Here is a 7,392-nt window from a genome sequence, read left to right on the forward strand (position 1 = left end):
GTCTCCTAACTACCCCCCTCCCCCCCTCCCAACATAAGCAGTTGCTCATAGCTAAGGACTGAGTGCGGGAAGAGAGAGTACAAGCCCTGCTCCCTTAGTTCAGAGCAGGTCAAGCTCTGTGGTGTCATTCACAGTCCAGAGCTTTCCGCGGGATCTGGCCAGGCTTAATCAGAAGCCACATCCTTTCCCATCTTCTTCCTCTTTCCTTAGTTGCATTTTTGCTTTTTCCAAGATCAGTCCCTCAACACGCCCCTTTCCATGAAGCTCCACCCCCAGGCTCTGCCTCCCCAGGGAACCTGGCCCAGGACAGGGCTGTTTGTCAGTAGCTGGAGGCAGGAGATAAATCAATCGTACAAAGCCCTTTTATTTTCCTAAAATGTGATACACGCTTATGGCTAAAAATTCAAGTAGTATCAGAGGGTATAAAGAAAGATGTGAAGGATTTCACATCTTACCCCAACACCCAGGCCCAGGCCTCCAAAAGGTAGCCAGTGCTAATGTTTTAGGACCCTTTCAGAACACATCTATGTATATTCAAGCATAAATTACATCAAATTATTCATAGTCTGCAACCTGCTTTTTTCCACTTGTTACATCATGAACTTCTTTCCCTTATAATGCAGAGAGATCTGCCTTCAAAAATGACCAATAATCATAGGACTCACTTAAAAAGGCACATTCTCTGTCACTGGTATGGTCTGTCATTTCTATGGATCAAAATGGAAAAACCAGTAATGTGATATTTTATTTTGCCAAATGAGCAACTGAGAGCTCCGTTGGGGAAAGCAGTTGTCATCGTCCCGTGAGTGCCTGGCGAAATGAGCCCAACTGAACCAAAACTCCCAATGAAATTAGTTGCTGAGTCTTTTGGATAAAGGCCATGTGACTCACCTGAGGGAAACTCAATGGTCCCCAATAATGGATTAACATTGCTGAGGGGTGGCCTCCTGGGTGGCTCAGTCGTTAAGCATCCAACTTCAGCTCAGATCATGATCTCAGGGTTCTCCGGCTGACAGCTCAGAGCCTGGGGCCTGCTTCAGATTCTGTGTCTCCCTCTCTCTCTGCCCCTTTCAGGCTCATGCTCTGTTTCGATCTCTCTCAAATGAATAAACATTAAAAAAAAATGTTTATTAACATTAAAAAATTTTTTCTAAAAAACTGGCGAGAGAAAAGAAGTTGAGTCAGTTCTAAATCATGCACATCCATGAAACGTCCTATGTTAGCAGCAAACCATCCTTTCGCATGTGTGTGAGCAAACCATCGCATGTGTGTGAGCGTGTGTGTAATTAAGATATCCTAAGCTGTGAACACAAGACGGAAGCATCACCCAGATATCACAGAAACTATACAAAATATTTTAAGATACAGAACAAAAAGTAACAGTACGACACAAGGGGGCGCCCTCTCATACCCTTGCGGATGGCCACCCTGCAACCATGACAACGCAAGAAACCAGAACATAACAAGTGTCGGTGAGGATGTGGAGAGATTGGAGCCTTGCGGCAGGTTGGTGGGAATGTAGAATGGTGCTGCTGTTATGGAAAAACGTATGAAGCTTCCTCAAAAAAATTAAAAATGGAACTGCCACGTGATCCAGCAACTCTGCTTCTGGCTATACACCCGGGACGACTGAAAGCAGGATCTTGGAAAAATAGTTGTACACCAACGTTCAGTGTACAATGTACACCAATGTACAGCAGCATTCTTCATGGTAGTTAAGAGATGGAAGCAAGCCAAGTGTCCCTCAACAGATGAGTGGATAAGCCAAATGGGGTGGATTTCCTTTGGAATATGGTTCAGCCTTGAGATGGAAGAAAATCCTGGGCACCTGGGGTGGCTCAGTCAGTTAAGTGTCTGACTCTTGATTTTGGGTCAGGTCATCTCATGGTCATGAGATTGAGCCCCTCATCAGGCTCCACGCTCAGGGTGGATTCTCTCTCTCCCACGCTTGGGATTCTCTCTCTCTCCCTTTCTCTCTCTGCCCCTCCTGGGCTCTTTCTCTCTCTCTCTCAAAATAAACATTTCTTTAAGTTTAAAAAAATTTTTAAAAGGAGGAAGAAAATTCTCACACATGCTGCAACATAGATGAAGCTTGAAGACATTATGCTAAGTGCAATAAATCAGTCATAAAAGGACAAATACTGTATGATTCTTCTAATATGAGGAACCTAGAATAGTCAAAGTCACAGAGACAGAAAGGAGAGTGATGGGTGCCAGGGGCTGGGGGCGGGGAGGAGAGTTAATGTTTAATGGGGACAGAGTTTCAGTTTTAGAAGATGAAAAAGTTCTGGCAGTGGATGGTGGTGATGGCAGAATGTGAATGTACTTTATACCACTGAACTGTGCACTTACAAATGATTAAGATGGTAAATTCATGTTGTGTACATTTTCCCACAATAAAAAAATAAAGGGAACCAGTGTATTCCTCAGTCCCTCCAAGCCTCCCCAGGATGACCAAATGGCCCAGAACTCACGGGCGAGGGCAGGGTCATTCCAAGTGTGTATAAGGGCACGCGCCCTCACAGGTTCATAACCCAACCTCATTCTTAGCTGACTGCAGGTCTTATGCCTCACCCCCAGAATGCCCCGCCTTCAGTCTCCCAGACCCTCTGACTTGGTGGGGAGTCTGGGGTGGGGGTGTGTGTGAAATGGAGGGTGGGGAGCTAGAAGTGACTCGTTCAAACACGGGAGCCAATCAACCAACCAAGAAAAGGTCAGGAGATAGTAACAGAAGTTTCCAGCCCCACAGAAGTGACTAAAGGAAGAAACTGAGGAGAAGCCACTAGGAGAGGCATCCCCTCCTTACAGAAAATGGGTTAAGTGTGTGGGGTCTGGACCCAGACTGTCTGGTTGGAATCCCAGCTGTGTTATGTTCTGGATTGTGGTGTGATCTTGGACATGCTACTGAAATTCTCTATGCTTCAGTGTCATTAATACAAGCCTTTTTTTTTTTTTTTTTGAGAAAGAGAGAGAGAGGGTGTGTGTGTGTGTGTGTCTGTGTGTGTGTGTGTGTGTGTGTGTGTGTGTGAAAGTGGGGAAAGGGCAGAGACTGAGAGAAAGAGAGAGAGAGAGAGAGAAAGAGAGAGAGAGAGAGAGAGAGAGAATCCCAAGTAGGCTCCCGAGCGGTCAGCAAAGAGCCTGATACAGGGCTCAATCTCATGACCATAAGATCATGACCTGAGCCAAAATCAGCAGCCACAAGAAGAAATGTTTTAATTTCATCCTCACTACTGTGCTGTAAGGACTGGACAGTTATGCTGCTGGGTGGGTAGAGGGGAAACTGAGGCTCAGGGAGGTCAACTGTCTCCTCTGAAGAGGGATCAGAGCTGAATGTGAGTCTTCTGACTTTTGATCCCAGCTCCTGGCATCCCGTGTCTGTGGCCTCTCCCTGCCTTACCGGTGGCCCTTCTCCTGAGCCAGCGGGGGAACAAGGAAGTAGGTGGAAAGCCAGCTACAACAACCTTCCCGAGGGCCTCCAGGCGCTGATTCGACTCCCACCCCTGAGTCCCAAACTGCCTTTGCACAGGGAATAGAACCTTCTTGTTATAAAACTAAAGCCCTAGAAACAGACTCCATGAGGGTTTCAGATCAACACGAGCCCCATTTGCAGGAAATCATTTCCTTCATCAGCTTAGTTACATGGAGACTACGCCTACCCCGGCTTCACGACTGCCCTGACCTCGGTCCGTCTCACCACCATCATGTCTAGTTCTTGGTAGGTGGACAAGGGAAACAAAGTGGACCTTGGCGTGTCTTTTATTTGAATAGCTAATTCATGCACATAATACAAAATTCGAACTCTCTAAGGGTATCATTCAGTGTAAACCGAGTCTCTCTCCCACCCCTGCTCCCCAGAGCTGAAGCTCTTACTAGAGACCCCCACCACGATCAGTTTCTTGTGAAAGGAAGGAAACCCTTAAATCAAAGGAAGTTGGTCAGATGGACAGCAGATAGCCCTGGAGTGGACCAGTCTGCAAAAGCCAGTTGTGTTGAGAGGCAACCAGAAAGGTGTTTCTAAATGGGGTGTAGCCTCCTGCTGGGTGGCTGTGTGAGCCACTGTGTGCGAAGGTCATTGTCTGCTGTGTACATCTTGCCTGGGCTGCTTCTCTACCCTTTGGTGTGGCCCCCCCCGGAAAACAGCTGCCTTGGGTTTCTCGCAATCAGACTTCTGTGATTAGGGCTGGGAGTCCCTAACCCCTTGCTGTCATTACAGAAGAGGCCAGTGCTTTAATCCAGGCACAAACAGGTTCAGGACCTGTGCATGACCTACCCTGCGGAGTAAGGGGGATCAGCATCAGAGATCTTCTTCCCCACCCCCTGCCTCATCTTCTTTTCCGTTCCTTACCCTTTGCCTTCATTTCTCTTCCCCACTCGCAAGTGCACATTAAACACATACAAAGAGCAGTGCCTGGGCTTCCTATGGATTTATGATTTATGGTTATTCATCTTACTATCTGAGTGAGATCGCCAGGTAAAATATTAAGGCACCACTGCCATTATAACCTTGTCTTCCATGATCTCATTGGCAGCTGGTGTTGCCATGACAACTAGCTGGAGAAACTGGTACTGAGCTTCGGTAGAAGATGATGCAAGCACCGGTGTGAGAGTGTGTGTGTGTGTGTGTGTATGTGTGTGTGTGCTTGTGTGCAGACTTCCCATCATGTATATCTGTTGTGTGGGAAGCCATGGATTTCTTAGGCCACACCTTCTGCTTCTCCTTCCAGTTTGGTCAAAATTAGCCTCAGGACCCTAAATCACTTGGAAGGGAGCTTTGGAGGAGGATTTGTTTGGTTAATTGAGGGGCAAATTAGAAGCAAGGGCACCTAAGCAATATTTTAGAGACTTTCTACCCCCATGAAATAAAGCAGCTGTCTCCACTTCATGTCACTCTTAAAAGCACCTTGGGCCTAACTTACTTAAAATTTTTATGTGATTCTCTTATTAAATAAAGAAAGTCAGAGCTAGAAGGGGTCTCACATGTCGTCTGAATCCCCCTTTCATTTGGATGAGAAGACGGAGGCCTAGAGAGGCCAGCTGACTTGCTATCATATAGTACAGCTCCAGGATGGATACTATGACTTCAGCTAAGTGACTTACCCCTGTAAGTCTCAGTCTGCTTATCTGCAAAATGGGGATAATATCAAGAGCAACTTTACTAGGTCATTGTAAGGATTAAGTGAGATAATCTACAATGCTTGGCACATATTAAGCTCTCAACAAATTGTTATTATTGTGACCCCCAGAATACACTGAGAGTCAGAAACAGAACTAAATTCCAGCTCAGCTAACTCCTACATAAATAGGAGCCTTTTCCCATTAGTCCTTCCCTGTCCTTTGTTTCTTTTTGTGTATATATCCCTGTCATTCAGGGGAGAGTGGAAGACCCTTCTGAAATGGGGCTTGTCTTTTCTTAAAAACCTCCTAAGAAGTGTGTGTACTGCACACACTAGATATCCTGTGGGTACTTGTTGATTTAAGGACAAACATTACATGCTTCGTGTACTCATGGACGATCGACTGAACTTACACGGCATGGCTGTAATGTAAAGGGAAAAAGGAATCCAGCGCAAAATGGAAGTGGACTTTTTTTGATCACTTCGGATGAAACCAGGCATTTCGCTAGGCTCTTTACAAAAGTGTCTAATCATCACCGCCATCTCACGGGTGAGCATATTCATTCCCCTTCTACAGATAAGAGAACTAAGACTGAGTGGTCACACAGCACGCCCAGGATCACAGGCCAGGGTGACAGCTCGGTTTCCACCCATCCTTTTACTTCAAGGTGCTGCTGGGGCCCTCAATAGACTCTGTGGTTCAAAACGTCTCACCCCCTCTGTGAGCCAAAAGCCTGTTTCCTGAGGCGGTGAGAGGGATTCGGGGCAGACAGACACCTTTTCTATCGCTGGCACAAAGCAGAGTATACAAAGCACAGTTGTGTAGCTCTGGGAATCTAAAATATTCTCCCAGCCAAACCAGACTGGTATTGAAAGTCACACCAGGCTGGATAGTTTTCCAGAATGCCACTTGCTTAGACTCCCTTTCATCACTCTGTCAGGAATAAGAGCGGTGCAGTGTGGGACTTCACAGTCCTGCTCAGATGAACAAACTGTTCTGGGGAAACTTCTTTCAAAAGTTATTCTGAAGTAAAACCACATCCGCCTGGTGGGGGTGGAGGGCAGTGATCCTATATCTTACATCCTAGGTAATGAGGCCATTAAACCAGCTGGTCTGTACATCTTATGTAAGAGTGGCTCAGTCTCTGGGCAAGTTGGGTAAACCAGTACAGAAGTTACTTGAGTGACCCAGCCCTCAGTTAGGGATGGAGGTCAGCTACAGACTGGGATGCCTGATTCCTTCACAGCAGGGCCCAGGAAGAGGCCGGATGCCTTCACTGGGATCTAGAATGGCTCAGCAACCATGCTTTACTTACACTGTATGTCTTCTGGTGGGAGGGAAGGCTGATGGAGATCTGGAGGAGATCAAGGGGCCTCCCTGACATTGCATGAAGTTGCTGAACTGGTGGGCAAAAGTTCAGACTTTGAAGACCGACCGAGCTCTCGGTGGGAGACCCAGCCCTGCCTCTTTGCCAGCCGTCACTGTGTTGACGTTACCAATCTGACTGCCTGCACCTGTTGGGGACAGGAGTTAGATCTTGGCTAAGTTACTCGGGGCATTACATGAAACAAGATATGTAGGAACTTGGAAAATGCTATGATAAAACTCATCGGATGGAGAAATCTTGTTAATATCATTACGCCTTATCTTTTTTTTAAAATGTTTTATTTATTTTTGAGAGTGAGAGATTACAAGTGGGAGAAGGCCAGAGAGAGAGAGAGAGAGAGAGAATCAGGAGGCTCCAGGCTCTGGGCTGTCAGCACAAAGCCCGACGTGGGGCTCGAACCCACGAGCTGCGAGATCATGACCAGAGCTGAAGTCGGACGCTTAACCGACTAAGCCACCCAGGTGCCCCCGCCTTATCTTTTTATTCCACACGATTTTCTAGGGAAGCAAAGTCTCAGAGCCATCTTTGCATCCCACCCATACCCAGGAGACAGGGGTTCCCCAGATACTTATTGACGCCCGGGTTCAACCCCGAGGTGACCGTGCGGCCCCGAGTGCCGCCTGCAGCAGCAGGGCCCTCCCTCCCTCTCCCCGCTCTCCGAGGCTGGGGCTGGAGTGGGCGCTCTGCACAAAGCCGCACCAGGAGACCCCGCCGCGCTCCGCGTGGAGAGGAGCCCCCGGCTCTTACATAACTGGAATGACGTAACCGCTAGCGGCTCCGGGGGGCGGGGACACCGGGAGCGCGCGCCCCACCGCGTCCGTCCACCGCGGCGCCGCGAGGCTCGCCCAGGGGCTGCGCGAACACCCCGAGTAAGACGGCGCGGGCGGCCG

The sequence above is a fragment of the Crocuta crocuta genome, unplaced genomic scaffold (genome assembly GCF_008692635.1).
Source record: "Crocuta crocuta isolate KB4526 unplaced genomic scaffold, BGI_CrCroc_1.0 scaffold190, whole genome shotgun sequence".
Lineage (NCBI taxonomy): Eukaryota > Metazoa > Chordata > Mammalia > Carnivora > Hyaenidae > Crocuta > Crocuta crocuta.